This window comes from Schistocerca piceifrons, chromosome X (genome assembly GCF_021461385.2).
Source record: "Schistocerca piceifrons isolate TAMUIC-IGC-003096 chromosome X, iqSchPice1.1, whole genome shotgun sequence".
NCBI classification, from domain to species: domain Eukaryota; kingdom Metazoa; phylum Arthropoda; class Insecta; order Orthoptera; family Acrididae; genus Schistocerca; species Schistocerca piceifrons.
The window spans coordinates 54,622,774-54,645,676 of record NC_060149.1 but is presented as its reverse complement, the minus strand read 5'-3'; the positions used below and the strand labels follow the sequence as shown (position 1 = coordinate 54,645,676).

Genomic DNA, 22,903 nt, shown 5'->3' with positions numbered 1-22,903 from the left:
CGCGATACCTGTACGCTAGATGTGTTGCATACCTATCAGGCGCTACTTCATAATGATTACTTTCCTTACGTATGAGATCGACTCTTTCTAATCAGATTCCCGTGGAAACTGGAGGCGGTGAACAGTCTTGAAACTGAATGAGGATAAATAAAGGGTTGATAACCTACGAAACTTTCCGACTACATAGCTATGTAAAAATAAACCGTATTTATAGTAAAATTGAAATTGTCGCTGTTTGATTCAAGTCGTTTTTCGAAAACGGTCGATTTGTAGCGTGAAAGAGACGGGCGTTGCAGTAGAAGTAAAGAAGGAATACACATTTACCACGCAGTGCTAGAAAACACGATTTCCTTAAAAAAACGCAAAATAAAAATGTATCAAACGTTGCTTCAATACTTCGACGAACTTAAATAAAATATGGGATTGTCATTTATAAACAACTTTCGCATTTATCAATAATAACAGGAAACTCTTGCCTCATGATGAAGAAAGTTGCACGATCAAATAATTTTTATTACTTATAAAATGCAATTTATATTCAGTAGGGATACAAAATACACAATGGACTAACAACGGGTGATGAGCGGTTATAACTGTGCGCAAAGCAAACATCCTAACAAACAAAAAATAAAGAGAATTCGTCGGCTCCCAGTTTCTCTCTTACACATCCATTTCTGTTTCTTTCCCGCCAATGCTAACAATAGTACCGGTAATCCTATTATTTACTACGTCATTTATGTACTGTACCCAATGTGAGCTGAAATTATCGTATGGCAACGAAACTTTGGTAGATACGCCAATGCTTTAATGCGATACCGATTTACGGTGGAAAAAAGTTAGTTCCAATTTTGGTCACTAGGTGCAAATCTGGCACTGTACAGCATCTCATTGACGTCTCCGGTGCTCAGATTGAACAAAACTGTAAAAGAGCCTGTTAATAATAAAATCAACATCATGCCTTTGTCACTTGTTTGACCTTCAATGTCCACGTCCAGTTCGTAATCCATTGCATATAGAAACATTTCTGTACGTCTTTCTTGCATTCACAGTGCCAAATTTGCACTTGGTGGCCAAAATTCGAACTAATTTTCTTCTAACGTAAATTGATTCTACATTAACGTATTACAATATCTAGCAAATTTCATTTCCATACAATAATTACAGCCCACATTGGACCTATGTGAGAAGCTGCACTTTAATAATAACCACCCGGTACCGCTCCTCGTCCGTTCGAATAGTGTGTTCCACGTAAGATTGCCACATTCGCATGACTTCCCGAAACCTAGATCCTCTTTTAAATTGAAAGGCATTTTATCTTTTTTGATTGGAGTGAAATCTGGATGTCGTTATTCAGTGGGAGCCCGTCGATTTTTTTGGGCCGTTGTTGATTTTGACTGAAGCATCCATTCACTTTGTCGCTGAGAGTACCCATTCCTTCAGAACACTGTTCGTGGTGGTGTAATTCTTCAGCGAGGATCTCCTTTTGTGACAGACTGAATAATGTGGGACATAAACTGTAACTCTGTCTCATAACATTAATTTGGTTTCTGCTTAAGTTGTACTCGTATATTACCTATCAATCTTTGTACATGATCCCTTATAGCTCGTCGCGCTGCATCAAACCTCGAAACTGATTAGTTTTATGAGCTGACGTGGAATTTTAACGATAGATACGAATGAAAAATCTAAGAGTGTTCGTCCAGTCCGTTTGCAAGTGGAACGACACTAGTATTACGTAAAAAGGGGGTGTAACAGATGAGACTTCTGCAGTTCTGAGTGAAGCTTTATGCGCTGTTATGCGGCATCGCGTGCATTAATTACGTTGTCATTGGTTAGGCAGCGTCAGGAGGCGGCGGGCGGCGTAGCTCCATACAGCTCGCCATCTCGGAAGCAACTCTCCCCTAACTTCTCCTTACTACAAGCTACACTATTATTGCGGCAGGCCAAGTAACTTTTATTGGATACTGCAAAGTAGCACAGCGACCTCACACTATTTTTGAACATAGTTCACCTGATCTCTGTAAATAACGTTACCAATAGTTCTACCAATCGATGAACTGTTGCACGACAGAAATCCGCTCCTAGGTCCCCGAGCAATTCGAGAGTCGCCGGGTGGACGTCCTCATTGTTGGAGTTGCTGCGAATCAGTTCCTCTGATGGCTTCACATTGCCGTCTGTGGTCGATGTCTATGGCGTTCCTTCCCTGTCAACATCACCCACATCTTGGTCAAACAGCTTGCCACCATTTTACTACGACTGCACGCGACATTCCATTTGGTCCAAATTCAGCCAGAATTTCACAGTGAATATGTGCAATTTAGACGTTTTACCCACAAGAATCGTTGTGTTCCACGTGCTTCAACTTTGTGAAACGCTACTAGTTCCCGTTCCATTTCATTCGCACACTGTGATACACTAGTTAACCGTACCGCAACAGATACGTGTCTGCAGGGAACCTAGACCATGTATTCTCTTCAGACAATGCCCCACTTTGTTGCACAGTGGTCTTGGCGAAGGCCAACACACCTAACCTACTTTTTGAAGTCCCATCGTGTACGTGTAATTGGCTCTGTGACTTCGGTAAATTATAATATAATCGAGGAAATTTGATGCATTTACTTCATAAAAATTGTTGTAGTTGTTATGGAAGCTGGTAAAGGGTGTTGCAAATTATGTTTTCGTCTCCAGGACACTGCACACGATACACAAGTCTCTGCGGTAACAATTCCGTTCTCCTTTCGTCTCTCTCTTTATCGGAGTCAGTCCTTCGTCTTCAGCATCACGACATTGACAGACCATTTACTGACGAGGAAACAAGTTCTTCCTTTACCCCTCCCCACTTAAAAACAGCCTCCCCCTTCTCTCTCTCTCTCTCTGTCTCTGCACTCGCTCGTGAAGGTGTATGTGTGAAACTTTTAACTAACTTTTCTTTCCTGATATTTTCTTCGAGTATCAGCTGAAACCTAATATGCAGACAAGCACGTCATTTGGAAACGATTTCCGCTTTACTAACACTCATTCTTCGTTTTAGCACATCTTGAAGAAATTTATTTTCTCAGCTTTCGGTTTCTATCATGGTAACAATAATACCTTTCCCGGTGTCCGTCAGACCACGTCATTAGAAAACAATCAAATTTACTTGCGGCTGTCCCTATGAGCACATTATTTAATTCTCATTTGTCACGTTGAGTTCCTACCTTGTTTCTTCATCTTTACGCACAGAAACGATAAACATCAATTGAAAATGAGAGAAACAAGGAGATTTTTAACAGGATAGGCAGCGGAATGCAGGAGCGTCCACGCAATCCCCCATACGCTGATTTAAAATGTCTTTTGTCCTCACGTCAATCGATAACAAATAACGGTGAAAAGATTGACATTTAGTTCTCCAATGAAAATGGGTACGGCTGACGAATAACACTGGGATTGCTGTGTTTAAAAAACTCATTAGGGCTTGCTTTTGACAAGCGAGTGATTAAATGACAGGAACATACAGGGCTACGAAAATGAGATTACAAACGTTACAGACATTAAGCTCAGCTGAAGGTAATGAAGATGTCGACATATTATCATTGAGTAAAATAATTTATGAAACTCATAGCGCCACTGGGTGGAGGGAGTCGAATCCCTATATGTCTCTTCACTGCTTAACTTCCCGTTCTTCAGGACAGCCTGTTTTTATATTTGGTCATTAGAGGAAGCCCTGTTTTTACAGAAATGCAGGACGCAGCCAGCAAATTACATACCATAAGTTACTGGCAGACAATATATGAAATTAATTAACAAAAAAGATCGCTGTTGGTAAAGGAGCGTCTCAGTAAGCTTTTCCTAAATATATGTTTCTTTAGAAACATGATCAGCGTTTTGTGTCAGGTTTTCATACAACCGGAGATCGAATTTAATCCATGAAAAAGTTTTGGTTATCTCCACTATAATTTCTTGAGAAATTCAGTTTCCACTTCAGTCATTATTTACTTATCATTCGCCAGATACATTTTGATTATCGTCGGATAAAATGTGACCGCCTGATTCGGCTTTGGTAGTTCGAAAGCTTATCAGCAATATCCTGTACGCCCAACGTTACCGTCTGATAACGTTCTTTAACTGCATTAACATAGCTGCACAAATTTCTCCGTTTTGAGTCATTTCAGCTTCACCAAAAAAACTTTTAACAACGCCGGGTATCGAGTAATTCCATTTTTAAAGGAATGACCATTATGTTCGATAACTATGGACAGCGGTGATTCATTACTTATATCTGTGTAGCGAATACTAGACGCACCACATTCTCTTCCGAAGTGATATGTCCCATGATACTAAGAGGAGGCAAAAGACTCAAATAATGAGCACTGAGACGGAAACTTACAAAAAGCTTTTATTTGTATGCGGAGAAATTACTCTTGGAGGACTACTAAAGTACTAGCCGCCAATGTTTCATAATGCTCAGAAATTTTCGGATCTTGTGTGACGTCCTACCACATTTGTCTTCCGAGCAACTGGAATAAAATGTTTGATTTCTACTGAAGGAAATAATATTACGCTGTCTTCTTTAGGCACAAATACTGTGGGTGATTATAATGTGTGCAATGTGAACTGGTGATGCAACCGTATTGTTCGCTCGCAGCTGTTCTCGGTAACGTTCGTAAACAGCCTTTCTCGCCACCCACTCAACAACGTCCAACGGAAAGCGTATGTGGGTAACTAGGAAATACTCAACAACTGATTACCTGCGACCTGCTGTCCATTTGCTGATGTCTTAGGCACTGTGCTAAAAATAACTATCTTTTCAGAAATATGAAAATAATTTAAAATCTGCGTTTGGTCAACTAAAAATTTTCTAGTGAATTAAACAGCTCCGACATACATGTGTACTAATTCAAATCGTTACACTTGCATACATGTCCTTTACCATGTTTAACTAACAGCACCTTACACCTCTTAGAAGTGAAAGGCTATGAAAGTTTCTTAGTACAACACGACCAACCGAAAACTCTCGGTAAGGAAGTTTACTCGCTGTGAAGTGGATATTTGATCCTTATAAAGTTTTCCTTGCCATGCGGTATGTCATGAAGAAGACACGTAATGAAACACATGAAGAACGCGAGCTAATTAAAATTCCTCCACCGTTCCGTAACGGTGTTACACAAAAAATATCAATGACTAAGTTCTTTGGGACACCATAAACAGTTAGTTCTGCGATAATACTGAGCCATGTTCCTCCAGAAATGTTTTCTTTCCGTTCGCGTTACGACATATTACTGCCATCGTACGGATTTCTCTCACAGCGTGACTTCTGTCGTTGTACAGCGGAAACTGAGACGGCTGTCTGCAATCCTACAAACGTGTCTGGGCACACCGGCATATGCAACAGCTCTCCGAAGTTCAGCACGAAATGTCTCTTTACTTAATTGCGTATAGCTTTCCCAACTGGGATTTTGCTTCAGGGACGTATTTTAATTGTAATAGAGTACGTTTAAAATTAACTGTACCCTAAAATGTTTTGGTACAGTTTAAAATTTGGTACAGATTAATTAATTCTGTAATTGAAGTAGGTGCTGAAATTTAAAACTGTATTCCGAATGTAAAGGTTAATAACGTTTTTGTATTTTATACTTGAAAAATCACGTTGTCCTCAACAACTGTGAAAATAATTACTGTGTTCCTAAATTTCCTTTAGGACGACCTTCTCATGTCAAAACACACATACTTTTGAGAATTCTAGGTTTGTGGTTACTGCTGGCAGTGGCTCAAAAATTCACGGAAAAAGCGAAATATTACAAAAAATATTTCATGGAACTTCCTAAAAAATATTATTTACTTTAACCTAGAATGTCCTGCCTCGAATGTCATAAAAATATCAGTCATTCTGAAGTTTTGTCACTGTCCAGTTTTTACCAGCAAGCGACATGCCACACCTGCGCGGGCTACTGCAGAGAGTTTAGTGACGTCCTGTGCTTAATAAACTCGATGCGAACTAGCACCTCTGTCACATATAGGAGGCCACTTGCTACATCACAGTATGTTACGTGTATAGTGTACTGATATAGCAAAAAGAAAGTAAAGCTTCTCATAACCCAGATGTCCGTTTGAACAATGCAGTGCAGCCCATGGCCCTATATGACGTCGTGTGTCCTTGCCTTCTGAAACAGCTCACCCGGTCATTTACAGCAAAACCTTGAGTTTAACGTGAACTTGTAAACTCTGTGCAACTTCACATTCTACACATAAATACAATAAATCATTGATTAGAATATGGGGTTGCACGCAATCACAGTCACTCGTAACTGCATTTGGTATTGAACTAAACCTAATACCAGAAAGGTTTGCGAAACGTACTATCTGTGACAAAATGATTGCTCAAATACTTCGCAGTTCGATCCCTTTGAACGTTCAGTTCTCGGTCCCAACTTGTACAATACGCCACGAGGATTGCGGTGCTTCAAAAGTCGGAGTTTACACATAAAAATCGGAATTTCGCGCGTTCGTCTTTCTCCCACTTTCGTATTCACTTTACATTCCACGGTCAAGTTTAACTCATTATTACGCAAAATTATCACATCTGTTCAGAACTCTTTACACCGTAGAACGCACTTCTCTTAGTCCACAAAATAAGTGCGAACGTATTGTCCTCCGATTGGATCATACACACCATAGCCAATCCGATGTTAGTAATAAACTGCGCTATCCCGCTTCTTTTATATTTAACCAATCATAACCTAACAGCTTTTATGAATTATTTATTAAATGGACAGATTTAGGAAAGCCACAAACATCAAAATATATCGCTCTTTAAATAATAGAATTATCGTAAAATGTTTCTTGTTCACCCAGTCCCATACACTGGCCAGCTGCACTTTGCAAATTTCCCCTGAGGGTACGATTCACTCTGTGTACAGACACAGTTCTCACGCTAACATATACTCAGTTAATATATATAGCAGTACTCATTTATTATAGTATTTTCTGTTCATACCTTCATTCAGACTAATAATTAAACTTGTTAAATCAGCAATAGCTAATAGAAGACGTAATATGAACAGAAGATACAGCTTTATTTTCAAAATCTACGGTTTTAATTACGTATGACTCAAGTCCGTAAGTTTCTGACACATTTCGGCCACAGTACAGACGCGATGCAAGGCGCTACGCCTCAATGCGTCATTGAGCTAATGAAGCGAAAGCTTTACGAGAGTCATACACAGAATTCACCTGGATATCTCTATCCATCTCTTTTAAGGTAGCACGTATGGAGAAAGCTGCTTGGAATATTAACGGTTAGCTTTGTCAGAATCAACGCTACTTGCCACTTGTGAATTTCGATCCGAAGTTTGGTTTAACGCAGCTCTCCGTGGAAGTCTATCCTCTGTAAGTCTCTTCTTCATTTCTGTAACCTGCATCCACTTGAACCATCTTACTTTAGTCAAGCTTTGGCATTCGTCTACAATCCAACCCCCCCCCTCCCCCTGTCAGACATATACTTACTAACGCTTAAATTGATATTCCGTGTTAACACATTTCGTTGTTACGCGAAAGCTTTTCCTATTAATATCCTTTTACTTCTGAGTCGACTGCACTCTGTTTATCCATATTCTAAAGACTGAAACACATAGGGGATAGAGTATAACGTGTCTCATTCCCTTTCAATTACTGTCTCGCTTTCACGTCCATCAAAACCTACGCACACTCCAGTTACATTGTGGCCACTTATCAAAAGACTGAATAACCACCTTTTGCAGCGTGGATCGCTGCGAGACGTGTAGGAAGAATGTCAGCGATCGACAGGGATGTGGAGCCATAGTGACTTCAGTGCTATGTTTCTCGGTTGAGGATCTAGGGCGTAAACAGCCCGATCTAGATGATTCCACGGGCTTTCGATTTGGTTTAAATCTGGGAGGGGGGGGGGGGGGGGTTAGTGGCCAGAGGAGTACGATAAACTCATCATAGCACTCTTAGAACCACACACGCACACTGCGAGCTGTGTAACACATTGTATTGTCAAATGGTTCGAATGGCTCTGAGGACTATGGGACTTAACATCTGAGGTCATCAGTCCCCTATAACTTAGAACTACTTAAACCTAACTAACCTAAGGACATCACACACATTCATGCCCGAGGCAGGATTCGACCCTGCGACCGTAGTGGTCGTGCGGTTCCAGAGAGTAGCGCCTAGAACCGCACGACCACACCGGCCGGCATTGCATTGTTCTGCTGGTAGGTGCCATTATGGCAGGAGAAAATAAATATCATGTAGGACTGGACATGGTCGCCAAGGATAGACGTATTCTTGTGTTGATCCATTGTGCCTTCCACAATGGCCAGATCGCCAAGGGAATGCCACGAAAACATTCCCCAGAGCATAAATTCCCCCCCTCCAAACTGGACCCCATTGCTTTCAGACGTTTCACTCCGTACACACCAACGGCCATCCGTCCGACGGATCATAAAACGTGATTCATCTAAAAATACCACGTGTCGTCACCCAGTGGATGTCCAGTTGCGTTGCAAATTTCAGCCTTCGTCTCCAATGAACAGCAGTCAGCACGGGTGCACGGCCTAGGCGCCTGCTGCAGAGGAGGCCCATACGCAGCAACGGTCGCTGGGCAGACACTGTTGGTAGCCTCTTGGTTCATCTGGGCTGTCGTTTGTTCAGTAATTGCACGTATATTCTCCCGCACGCATCTGCACAGCCGTTGCTCATCCCTGTCATCCATGGGCCTTGGTGCACCACACTTAGTTCGGCGCCGGTTTTGGACAGTGCCAGTTTGCCACGCACGGTAGACTGTAACCACGGCGGCACTCGAACAGTTTACAGACTTAGCGGTTTCGGAAATGCTTCCACCCTTTGACTGAAAGCCAATGATCATGCCCTTTTATCGCTAAATCTCTCCGTTCCCGAAATACGACAACGATGGCACTATTTTCCGCGCTACGCGATACGCTTTATATACTTTTTCCTGTCAGTGCTGGGACCTGCCGTCTGTGAGTGGTTATTGCAAGTTGACGTCAAACATTGGCGGTGGTCACATTAATGTGATTGGACCGTGCAATTACTTTCTGGTTCCTGTATGTGCTGCAGGTACCCTTCCCTTTCCGTATTTTATCCCTGGTAACTTCAGATTTCCAAAGAGTATGTTTCCTCTCAATATTTTCAAAAGCTTTTTCTAAACCTACAGACGACGTTAATGTAGGTGTGTGGGTTGTCTTTCTTGCATCCATCTTCTAAGGTCGTAGGTTCAGCACTGGCTGGCGTCATCCTACATTTCTTCGAGACGCAACTTGTTTTTCCCCGAGTTCATCTTCCAGTCCTTTCACTACAGTTAACTCTTAATATTTTGCTGTTTCTTAGAAACGCACATTAATCTACATAAGGAACATCAAAGATAAATTAGAGGTCGTGGATGCTCGAACGTCGGAATGTGTTTATACTGCCGAGCTAAAGCCAGATGCTTTCTGCTGAGAACATATTCTGCTTGGGGCGCACGGAGAGTGCGCGGCGGAGTCGGGGAGCGGGACAGTTGGTGCGCTTCCGGCGCAGAGCGGCTCGCTCCGGATATTAGCTAATCGCGGCGGTGTCATTACGATAACCTGCTACAAGTGCGCGCTTCCTCCCGCAGGCAGCCAGCCCGTGTCAAGTAGCTCCAACCCTGAGCCCGCGCCGGGGCCTGTATTACATTCCTCATCGTACTTACACAACTTCGAATAATCGTGTCTAATTTTTTCTAAAAAGCAAAGATTATATCAAAAATAGATGCTAATTTCGCAAAACGTGGCAGGTTGTTTTGAACTCTCAGAAGAGTAAAAATGCACACATCACAAAACGCAAAAGCGTAGCACCTACGACTACAGTATCAGTGAGCCACATTTAGAATATGTCAGACCAACGTGTAACCATCTGTGGGGCTATCAAATGGAATGATCAGTTAGGCTCGACAGTAGCTGAAGGAAGTGGCAGGCTTCAGTTCATTGATAGCATACCGGAAAGGTGCAATTCATCTACAAAGGCGACTGCCTGCAAAACACTCGTGCGAACCATTCTCGAATCTTGCTCAAGCTACGGAACAGGACTAACATGGACATGCCGAAAAACCTGAGCTGGCAGACGTGTACAAATAGACGATTAGTGCCTCGCCAAAGTCCACTTACGATGTTTCAAAAACCAATACTAGGAGAGGAATTTAGAAAGATACTACGGTTCTAGCGTATCGCTGCCGCAGGGACCTCTAATACAAGATTAGAGTAATTAAAAGGCGCACAGACGCATTTAAGCAGCTCCTCAGATGCGAATAGAAAGAGGAGGAACGCTAATACAGGTTCATTCCATGACAATGTTACAAACTTTCAGGGACGATGCAGAAGAGTGAATTTATCAGTGTGAGCTTAGGGACCGTGGTCCGGAAACGACCGAGTCGAAAGCTATAAGCGAAAACCGTTCTGACATATCTGACAGTTGAATACTTGTATCGGTGCTGTTGTTGCTAACATTGTAGGGTACGCTGCATATATAGATGATAGCATGCACCAAAACAAGAAACAAAGTCTCGTAAATATGGGCTTTAAAACGCATAACTTAGAGCTATGAGCACTTGTTCATCTTCGCTACTGTGAAACACATCTACACCGTTCGAGTAATTTACGGCAGTGCAGCGAGGTGACGTCACCGACAACCGTCGACATTTCAACAGGAGCACACACTGCCATTTTCGAGGCATAACTGTTGTGTTTTACTGAACTGGAGCCGATAGCTCTTAAGGTATGCATTTTAGGGCCCATATGTATTGGACCGTTTCCCTTGTTTTGGTCGATACTATCACCTCTGGAAGTTGTCTACCCTACAATCTTACCAACAACAGTACCGGTACATGTACTCCAGTGTCAAAGATATGGGAACGATTTCCGATTGATTTTCGCTTTTAATTTCCAACCCTCGAATTTCCGGAGCAGGGTCACTCACCTCAAGTTGATCCGTTTACTCTTCTCCATCATCCCTGAAAGTTTGTTACAGCATTCAAAAAAAAATGTTCAAATGTGTGTGAGATCTTATGGGAGCAGCGCGGGATTAGCCGAGCGGTCTCGGGCGCTGCAGTCATGGACTGTGCGGCTGGTCCCGGCGGAGGTTCGAGTCCTCCCTCGGGCATGGGTGTACGTGTTTGTCCTTAGGATAATTTAGGTTAAGTAGTGTGTAAGCTTAGGGACTGGGGGGAGGAGGAGATTAGTGTTTAACGTCCCGTCGACAACGAGGTCATTAGAGACGGGGCGCAAGCTCGGGTGAGGGAAGGATGGGGAAGGAAATCGGCCGTGCCCTTTCAAAGGAACCATCCCGGCATTTGCCTGAAGCGATTTAGGGAAATCACGGAAAACCTAAATCAGGATGGCCGGAGACGGGATTGAACCGTCGTCCTCCGGAATGCGAGTCCAGTGTGCTAACCACTGCGCCACCTCGCTCGGTGCTTAGGGACTGATGACAGCAGTTAAGCCCCATAGGATTTCACACACATTTTTTTTTCTTATGGGACTTAACTGCTAAGGTCATCAGTCCCTATTCTTACACACTACTTAACCTAAATTATCCTAAGGACAAACACACACACACCCATGCCCGAGGGAGGACTCGAACCTCCGCCGTGACCAGTCGCACAGTCCATGAGTGCAGCGCCTTACACCTCGGCTAATCCCGCGTGGCGTTACAACATTACGGACTCGCCCTGTATGTAGTGCAGTTAGATGTAACCTCTGCATGCACTCCACAGTGATTTCCACTGTATGGTTGTACATCTGAAAAAATGGTTCAAATGGCTCCGAGCACTATGGAACTTAACATCTGAGGTCATCAGTCCCCTAGACTTAGAACTACTTAAACCTAACTAACCTAAGGACATCACACACATCCATGCCCGAGGCAGGATTCGAACTTACGACCGTAGCAGCAGCGCGGTTCCGGACTCAAGCGCGTAGAACCGCTCGGCCACCGCGGCCGGCTGTACATCTGAATTTAAATTTACTGTTGTCCGTTTCTGGCGCCGGGATGCCAAATATTATTGATATGCAGAGAGAGCTGTCTGTGTACTCGTCTACATCGGTTTTCATAAAATAAAATCACAAAGAGAGTGATGACTGCTACACTTGTCCCTTAAATGCGATTCACCGTATAATGTCGTATCCACTTGACACTAAAAGACGCAATTTCGTAATGAAGAACAATGTTTCATTCAGTTTAGAGATGTCAGAAACAGGCAAGGCGTTGAAACGTCCAACCTGTGTGCCATTCCGGGACAAGGCTCCAACCGGCTGAGCTGGCCGTTTCACTCCCGACTTCACATATCCCCTGCTTACTCTGCCAGCAGATTCCCCCGCTGCAGAATGAATGTTTCATTCTAGTCTGTGGCTAAGCCATCTCCTCAATATCATGTCTTCCAGGACCGCCAGTCCAACAACGTGTACCTAGATACCCCAGCACACACCCTACCATCTCCCCAACTTCTACTGTATGAATAAATACTTAACGCTGTAGCCTGGATAATCCAGTTTCTCGAAAGTTTCCACCTATTCCGATAATTTTCTTCGTACTGCGAAGCCATATCTGTACATTCATTGTGATTTCTAGCCATTACATCTTGAATACCACTTACGGCATGTTCAGGCCTGGAATGAATAAAGCTCTGTCTTCGGCACCACGTCATCAGCTGTGAAGTGGGCACATCACTGTCAAGAAGTTCTGCTTTTAAAGATAGTGCCATCGATATCGATACGGAAGGCAGTTGTTTTTATGAAACCTAAGTAATATGCAAACGCGGACCCTGATTTATGATATCATACCACCTGAAATACCCATTTAGAATCATTGATTTCTAATCTTAAAATTGTCAGGTAACAGCACAGTGGATTCGCACCTATCATCTCCCCTTTACCTTCTGTCCCCGCTTTGAACTGAAAGAGCCGGTTTGCCCGCTTGGTACCGTTCTAGTAGTCGACGTGGGAGCCAGCGTCTTGTTGCATCAATAACCTCCCCATCATCCGCGTAATGCTTCCTGCGGGGTGCTTCCGTCATTGGGCCAAACAGATGAAGTCGGAAAGTGCGAGATCCGGGCTGTAGGGTGGATGAGGAAGAACAGCCCAGTAAGTTTTGTGAGTTCCTCTCGGGTGTGCAGACTTGTGTGAGGCCTGGTATTGTATGGAGAAGGAGAAGTTCGTTTGCATCCTTTACTGTCCGTATGATTTTGACAATGGAAGTTACGGTCACACTGCGCATTCGTAGGGTATACGCAGGGGACGTTCTAAATAAAGCACGAAAATACGCTTCCACACACAGTATTTATGTTACGACATAGAACATATAAAATATTTACAAAAATTGATGAGTCAGTTTATTAAGTCAGAAGAAACCTAATTAGTGGGGGAAGGAGTGAGGGCCGGCCGGAGTGGCCGAGCGGTAAAGGCGCTACAGTCTGGAACCGCACGACCGCTACGGTCGCAGGTTCGAATCCTGCCTCGGGCATGGATGTGTGTGATGTCCTTAGGTTAGTTAGGTTTAAGTAGTTCTCAGTTCTATGGGACTTATGACCACAGCAGCTGAGTCCCATAGTGCTCAGAGCCATTTGAACCATTTGAAGGGGTGAGGTTACTACCACGAACTGCAAAACAGGGTATACAAAAATCTTTGACTGCTTGAATTATGGCGTATGACGCCTTTAAATAAAATGAGCTGTTTTACGATTTTCAGAGAACTCGGAAGAAAGAATACGAGAAGCTAAAAGTCTTTTGAGAGCATTGCTAACATGTTATGCAAGACTGAAGACAGGAGACAGGATATCTCCTCCATGTACTGGACTGTTTCCGGTTGAAGATATATGTTCAGGAGACGAGCCCGGCATTGTCGGTCGTTGTCCACTTGCAAAGAAGAAATTATTTACGGGGCCCATGTAAATTTATCATCTGCGTGAGCACGGTTCCACGTGGAGGTCTATGTGATTTTCTAATTACATACCACTCCCCACAGACCCAACCTCATCTGTACCATTCCGTTCACGAATGATAGGAGCAGAATAACGGATTCTAGTCTCTCCCCAAATCAAAAGACTTCTGTAGCTACTTTCAGAAGTAAATCGAAGGTCGCCAATGGAAAGAATCTTTCCTGTTGATATACAGTCCAATAAACTCATACATATGGCTATGCCCACTCCTATGACGAGGGGCTAGTCGCCTCGCAGATTCAAACTTCTAGTTCATGCGCACAGTAGCAGACTATATTACCCTTCTGTCGCCTCCTACCACAACAGGTGATGTAGCGGGAAATGAATGCCCATATGCGAATATTGACAGCTACAAACTGTACATTGCAATGACAACAATGAAACTTTGTGCTGCGCTGGGACTCGAAACGGTATTTCCTGTTTAACGCGAGTGGTCGCCTTACCGTTAGGCTATCCGAATACGACTGACGGTCAGATCACCGGCCAGAGTGGCCGAGCGGTTCTAGGCGCTACAGTCTGGAACTGCGCGACCGCTACGGTCGCAGGTTCGAATCCTGCCTCGGGCATGGATGTGTGTGATGTTCTTAGGTTAGTTAGGTTTAAGTAGTTCTAAGTTCTAGGGAACTGATGACCTCAGAAGTTAAGTCCCATAGTGCTCAGAGCCACTTGAACCATTTGAACGGTCAGACCCGAACTTCCATAAGTTGTCAGCCATGTGACAACTTGCACTCGTGCATTCATATGTATATTCCCTTACCAGTACAGGGGAGATGTTTTAATTGAAAGTCGCTTGCTCGGAAAAATGCATTTCAATTAAAATATTTCCCCTGTGCGTCGGGAATATACAAATGGTTCAAATGGCTCTGACCACTATGGGACTTAACATCTATGGTCATCAGTCCCCTAGAACTTAGAACTACTTAAACCTAACTAACCTAAGGACATCACACAACACCCAGTCATCACGAGGCAGGGGAATATACATAATGAATGTACGAGTGCAGATTGTAGACGCATGATTGATGACATGTGGAAGTTTGGGCCTGGCAGCGAGTTGTGCTCGGATAGCCTAATGGTAAGGAGGCTGCTCGCGATAAACGGATAATCCACGTTCGAGTACCGGTCCGGTCTTTGACGTCATTCCATTATACAGCTATGGTTGGCCATATTCGCAAATGCGAATACATTTAATGAATTTCATAACAGATGTAGTCGCCGCGGTGCAGATCCGCCTCAACTTTGCCCCTTGATTCTGCACAACAAAGGTTATGCAATAACGTATCGATTATATAGCAGCCCTACGCATTCGAAAGCGCGTTCGTTCAAACGAATCTTTTCCATCCACTCACGATACTGGCTTCTGACAATAGTAATGCCCACTCTACTCCTCACCCTCAAGCTTGCGCTCTGAGCTGCTCGCTTGTGTCTCAGGTCTGTTTCCCAGGCAGTGTTAGTTGTGCTTTAATAGGGATTCATTGCAGTATGGACAAGTTTACTGACGAACAGTAACCGATAAGGACGTCATGTATGCATGTCCGAAGGAACACTTCTTACAAACACAGGCACTGCAATATCGAATTTATCCGCTGAAACCAGGCTAGCGATTCTCGATCAAATTACTCTCCTGTAAGAGATTACAGTAAGTGTATGAGTGCAGTTAATGGCACATGGACGACGACATATGAAAGTTTGGGCCTGACTGTGAAGTGTGCACGGACAGCCGAAATAGTTAAGGCTACCGCTGACGACAAGTGGGAAATCCGGATTCGAGTCCCTGGTTCGGATCTCGGTTCCTTCGGACACGCATACATGACATGCATATCGACAACTGTTCATCAGTAATCCTATCCATACTACTGTGTATCACTGTTAACGCACGAATTTTCAATGTCGTCATTCCATTCTACACTTGGAGATTGCCCATATTCACAACTGCGAACATATTACATGTATGCAAATTTATATTTTATATTAACGAATTTATCTTTTTCAGAAATTTGATTGTTGCTGTTGCCATTCTGCATTTCATATCCTCTCTACTTGGACCAACAGGTATTTTTAGGGCCAAATAGGAAAACAGATGTTCTACTATTAGTGCCTCGTTTCCTAATCCAATGCCTTCAGCATCGCCCGATTTCATTAGTCTACGTTCCGTTACCTTTATTTTCCTTTTGGTTGTGTTTATCATATAATGTCGTTTGAGGACACTATCTATTCCGTTCAACTGCTCTTCTAAGATCTTTACCGTCTCTGACAGTATTACAGTATCATCAGCTAACCTTAAAACTTTTATTCCTTCTTTTTTAATTCCATTTCAAAATATCTCCTTTGTTCCCTTTCAAGTTGCTCAGTGTGCAGACTGAATAACACTAGGATGGGTTACGACCTTATCTCACTCCCTTCTCAACTATATTTTGCTTTCCTTTCATGTCCTTCGACTCTTAGACCCTCACACTAATTTCTGCACAAATTACAGATAACTTTTCGTTACCTGTGTTTTATCTGTGCTGCTTAAGAATTTCAAAGAGTTTATTCAAGTCAAATTGTCAAAAGCTTTCTCCAATTTTCTAGTTACTTCCATAAAATATATCTTTGAATATGGGTACGGAGCGATTTAAAGTGGAACGACTGCATAACACTAATCGCAGGAAAAGTTGATGCCAGACTGAGATTCATTGGGAGAATCCTCAGGCACTGTAGGCCATCAAAAAAGGAGGTAACTTCCAAAACTCTTGTTCGACCAGTACTTCAGCATTGCTCGACTGTATGGGATCCGTGCCAGACAGGATTGACAGAGGAGATAGAGAAGATCGAAAGAAGAGTAGCGCGTTTCGTTGTAAGTTCGTTTAGTAATCACAAAAGCGTCACAGAGATGATCAACCAACTCTAGTGGCATACGCTGTAAGAGAGGCGTTCTGCATCACGGAGTGGTATACTGAAGTTCCGAGAGCGTACTTTCCTACAAGAATCAACAAAAATATTGCATCTTCCTATGTATATCTCTCGAAAAGACCAGGAAGATAAATGTAAAGAGATTGGAGCCTGAACGGAGGCTTACCGACGATTTCCTCCCTCGAATTATTCGCGACCGGGAGAGGAAAGAATGAAGTGACACTGGTACGCAGAGTACACTCCGCCACACACCACGGTGTTGTTTGGGGAATATGGGCGTAGATGTAGATGTAGATGCAGATGTAGATGTAGTGTTTTAAATGTACGTTTGCCTTTCTTTAATTCGAAGATAAGTCGTAGGGGCAGTAATGTCTCGCGCGTTCCAACAGTTCTCCGGAAACCAAACTGATCTTCCCCGAGGTCGACTTCCATCAGTTTTTCCACTCTTCTGTAAATATGTCGAGTCAGTATGTAGCAACTATGATTTAGTAAACTAATGGTTCGTTAATATTCGCACCTGTCTTCAGATTCCTTCTCTGAAGTTGGGAGTTATTACATTCTTCTTGAAGCGTGAGGGCAGTTTGCCTGTCTCAAATACTTGCACGGCAGGTGGAATAGCTTTATCGTGGCTGGCTCTTATAAGGATCTCAATAATTTTGAAAGAATCTCATCTACCCCTGGGGCCTTGTTTCCACTTAGGTCTTTTGAGTACTCTGTCAAGTGTTTCTTGCAGCGTCATAACTGCCATCTCATCTGCTTCTACTGCCTCTTCCGTTTCTATAATATTGTATTCGTTACCTTGCATAGCCCTTCTATATGTTCCGTGCATCTGCAGCCTCTCGGTCTTTCCTTGATATTAGACTGCCATCTGAGCTCTTAATATTTATACAGGTGCTTCACTTTTGTCCGAACGTTTATTTAATTGTAATATTGGCGAAGTCTCTTTCCTGTAGTCATACGTGTTTCTACAGCCTTGAATTTATGCCATCACCAATTCAGTATCTCTTGTGTGAACAAAGGGTCATTGTCTTTTTGCTGATTAGGTCCTCTATTGACTTAACTAGTTCATCTCTCAAAATTACCCATTCTTCCTCTATATTTATTTCCTCTGTTGCAGTTAGTCATTGCCTAATGTTCCTTCTGAAACTTCGATAACTTCTGGATCTGTCATTTTACCCACGTTCCATCTCCCTAATGTCCAATGGTTCTGCAGATTCTTCAGTTTTAATTTATAGTTTATTACCAATAACTTTTAGTCAAAATCTTCATCCCCCTTAGAATTTAACGGTTCTTAACATGGTTAAGAATGACTGAACTCTGCACTATGCCGAACTGGATCAGGCGGCTTCCCTTTTCATTCCTTTCACCCTAGTCCACGTTTTCCCACTATTTTTCCTCGTCTCCCTTTTCCTATCATCAAATTCCTGTCAAAAATTAATTTTGCTTCTCCCTTAACAATCTGAATAATTTATTTTATCTCACCACAGATTCTTTGAGTGTCTTCATCTGCTGGGCTTGTAAACATATAAATTTTTCCTACTGTGGTGAGTGTTGCTTTGTACCTACCCTTTGTTACGATAGTGCGTTCACTGTTCTGCTCTCTAGCTTACCTGCGTTTCTATTTTCTTGATCATTATTAGACTTGCTTTTTAATTACCCCCATTTGGTTTTTTATTGATACCTTTGTACTCACCTGAGCGGAAGTACTGTTGTTCTGTCATTGCATTTTGTTGATTCCCACAGTATCTAACTTAAAGGAATCCATATCTCTTTCTAAATTCTCTGGAGGATGCCATCGTCAGACCATTCTGTAGCGCTGCATGCCCTGGGAAAAGTAAGAGCTGTCGTTTCCTCTTGCTTTCAGCCGTTCGCAATACCAACGTAGCTAGGCCATGTATGCCAGTTTTAAAAGAACAGATCGTCAGTAATCTATAGTGTGTCTCTTAAATTACTTAAACGGCTGCACTCTTAGTATGGGCCGTCCGAAATAACCTCTTCGGTGTGGTTGCACTTACGGAACGGCTATCTGTATTGTTTAGGTATGCAAGCCACCACATCGGAACCATGCCCGTAGTTCGTGGAGGTGGGACGATAGTTACAAGATTTTCTGGAACGAACCCCTGGAGACCACAGATCCATCACATCAAAATACTCAGAAAATATTCCTGAGCAACCTTCGAAATTTTGTCGTCGGTGTTCTGATTTAACATGTATACGTACATATTAAGATGATTTAGAGCTTATTTGACGATTTCAGCATTTTATCGGCTGCTCCTTACAGAGGTACGAATTTGCATAGCCGTAGGAATCAGTATGGTTATACTCTTTATAAATCCTTATAAGAATTTCTCATGGGCTTTAATAAGACGCGAAATATTTCTAGTACTTTACAATCCAATGGGCCCGCAGCATAGAAGATATCTCTCAGAGGCATTATGTAAAAAATCCTGATTGCTGCTATAGTAATTCAATGATGCATTTATTGTGATGAATCCATTTCGGCTAGATTGGCATCTGCGGGAGTTAGATAACATTTTTATGTTATTAAAATTTTGGTTAGTAATTTCAAGATTTGACACTTACGTTCCTATATATCATTAGTGGTAGCTATCACTCAGTAGTGTATTGTATTACAACGTGATGTAAGTTTAGGACTCTTATGCTACAAGCGGTTTTGTTGTTTGCTCCTGTTATTAACGGTTCTCTCTTGTAATTTTTATAATTTGACATTTTTCATCAGATTTGACTGATTTTACAAAGGTGCTACATGTTTTGAAATTGCTATGGTGAAATGAAATGTCGTGTGGCTAGGGCCTCCCGTCGGGTAGACCGTTCGCCTGGTGCAGGTCTTTCGATTTGACGCCACTTCGGCGACCTGCGCGTCGACGGGGATGAAATGATGATTAGGACAACACAACACCCAGTCCCTGGGCGGAGAAAATCTCCGACCCAGCCGGTAATCTAACCCGGGCCCTTAGGATTGACAGTCTGCCACGCTGACCACTCAGCTACCGGGGGCGGACATTGCTGTGGTGTGTTGATGTTATCATTTCAGACTGTATGTGTTATCTTTGTAGTCGATATGTCTGTGGGTAGTTGTCTGTGGCAATCAATTATCTTTGGTTTTGAATTCTGTATGAAATGTTTATGTATAAATACCTTTGTACAGTTAAAATGTCGTCAGAGCGTTGTATTGTGTGTATGTAAGTTTCTATCTGTTCAAGTACGTTCGTTCTAATCCTTTAGGTAATAAGTGTAAAATTTTCATTGCCATCTCCATTCGTACTACGTTGTGGTTATCGTTCTTTAAGTGACTGAAGAATGTAGATGGATTATTTTCGCTAATTCTCGTGTGCTCTCGATAGATATACAACGCCCTGATAATATTTTAATGCAACAAACGGATTTAAAGCGTAAACGTTTCATACAAAATTTCATCTCCAAAGATAACGGGCAAACACAAGCAACTACCCACAGACACATCGATTACAAAGATCGTACATACAATTTTTTTCTTAGTTTGTGTTCTTTAAACATTAATCGACTATTACAATAGCTATGTCCGTTGTTACTATACGTAACAGAGCCGTGTAGTCCGTTCTAAATCGTGTAGTCCATTCGAAACCTGCTTTGAGCAGTTCGGAGACATCACTGGGAGGAACCCGTAATACTCTAAGTTTTGCAACCACTCCACTCGAACAGACAACGCAGCAGGTCATTAAACTAGGCAAGTGTTTCTACACGCTTTGTTTAGCAAGTTTCTCTGCAAATGAGTTCCGGCACATTGGACTGCAGGGATACATCGTGACTGGAAGGAGATGTCCAATATCTTCGTCTTCCCATTCCCCCGACTCCTCCCGACCGGAAAAGCGAAGCACTTTGTGTGCGACACACAGATGGGAACGTGCCGCCAACTTCGTGGCCGCATCTTTAGAGCTCTTGCTAACCCTCATGTGGCCGTGGAATAAAACCTTTGTTCTTTCGTGTATACTTTGCCACAACATAGGTGATCGTCCGTTCGAACTTTTTTTTATGAAAACGGAAAATTTCACAGTACTAAGTTATTATCGTTGTTCCTCATTCTTAACGATTAAGCAAGTCATAACTCATGATCTCGTTGCAGAAAAGAAATATCGCACTAGCCTTTCCTATCGTGAGACCTTCGTTGGAAACTATTCACAATTTCACTATGGCATTCATTAGGACCTCGCATGATTTCCTACTGCCAGTGATTTATCTCATGAAAAGCATTTTCATTTGGAGTCTATAAGACGGTTTCGTCAGACTACAAGTAACACATTTATGATACTATCTCGGTAAAGCACTAGAGCTTATTATCGAAAGTTAAATTCCATTTTGAATATGAAGTAACATATAGCATTCCTCGGAGAAGTTGTTCATTACATTTACAGTTTTCAAAGATGGATAGGAACACGACAGTAACAATAAGAAAATAATGTAGTATTGAATCACCATCACATCTTCTGGTAAAAATTTGCTTGAGGAAAATGTAGAGCTGACAAAATAAGAAAACCGTGCGAAGTCATTACGAAAACACATCTGAATGTATGTACGTAATCTGAGGTTATAGGATTTGCCCAACATGACTCCCTTATCAGATACTTGCTAGATAAAAAGTGAAAAATGATGAAAAGGACAAACATTTTATTTTTGTTTCAGCGTTAGTGTCCGCCGGCAGAAAGACACACATGCCCTCTTTTTCCGTTTCCGAATGCGCCAATAAATAAATGGACATCTTTTCATCTGAAAATAATAACGTATTTTTCTCACAACGGGCATACACTGCTCCCAGTCGCTGCCGGCATTTTCATTTTGTTTGTTTGCGAATAATTTCAAACTTTATATAAATTTAATTACGGACACTCAATAGTAATTACAAACGAAACGAGGCACCAGTGGTTCAGAAAACAACCAGTCTCACCCTTCATCAAATCTTTTGCAGAGACAAATACTTTTATTAGAACGTTAGCCTTCACACGTCGTTGAGTGTAACGTATTATTTAGCCTTCATCTTTATACTCCTGCTATCTCCCTCCTCTTCATTCTCCCATTCCTTTCCATCCTCCTGTTCGTTCTCGTTCTTCTTCTTTATCGATGTATGTACTCTGGTTTGGGTGCCCTCTGTCTCATCTCGCCGTGTAACCTAGAAGTGGACGAAGTATCTGTGCAGAAATCCTCGTAAAATTATCTTTCTTGGCACACTTTGGCAGTTTCCCTTGACAAAGTGTGTATGTCAAAATCCATGTTAATCTGAAGAGCGAGCACCGATTACAGTATCGTGTCTGTTTTATGAATGACGATTAGACAAAAAGGGAGGGGATGAAACCCAATGCCAATATGTTGCTCTTAATCTTGGAAAGTACGAAAGGACCGCCAAACTTAACATCCAGATCTGATGCGCAAATCACGCTCTTTTTAGGCGCGTAATGTTTTTCTAAAATAACACGCTGTGGAGAGGTTTACTGTTTAACACAGGAAATTTGTGCGTACTTTAGTTGTCAGAAACAGTGAACCACCGCCTGTTCCTCCTCAACCGACCAAACACTGATGACGGTATCCCGAGATCGCTAACGCACGCTTGTGCAATGATGCTTCACTCTAAGTTAGCCGGGTCGAAATGCAGTTGCGGTAGAAATTATCACCGCCATTATTTGCCCGGCATGAGGAGGAGAGATGGTAGCGCAAGACTGCTGAACACTAAACTTTGCACCTATGTCCTGAATTATATTCCAAAACTGCCGGCCGGAGTGGCCGTGCGGTTCTGGGCGCTACAGTCTGGAATCGAGCGACTGCTACGGTCGCAGGTTCGAATCCTGCCTCGGGCATGGATGTGTGTGATGTCCTTAGGTTAGTTAGGCTTAATTAGTTCTAAGTTCTAGGCGACTGGTGACCTCAGAAGTTGAGTCGCATAGTGCTCAGAGCCATTATATTCCAAAACTCGTTGCAGTATGTCGTGGTGTGAAGAAACGTGACACTGCTGATGGCGATCTGTCCATGGCAGACGGGCTTGCTGTTGTTCGA

The 22,903-nt window shown here is 42.6% G+C and overlaps 1 protein-coding gene and 1 non-coding gene across 2 annotated transcripts in view; one reads left to right on the top strand and one right to left on the bottom strand.

Moving 5' to 3' along the window:
- The window catches only part of LOC124722173, a 294,914-nt gene that overhangs the window by 56,187 nt on the left and 215,824 nt on the right, over positions 1–22,903 (top strand). The gene's annotated exons all lie outside the window — the stretch shown is intronic.
- On the bottom strand, positions 11,372–11,444 carry Trnaa-cgc. The gene has a single exon. It is a non-coding gene; the product is annotated as a tRNA-Ala (tRNA).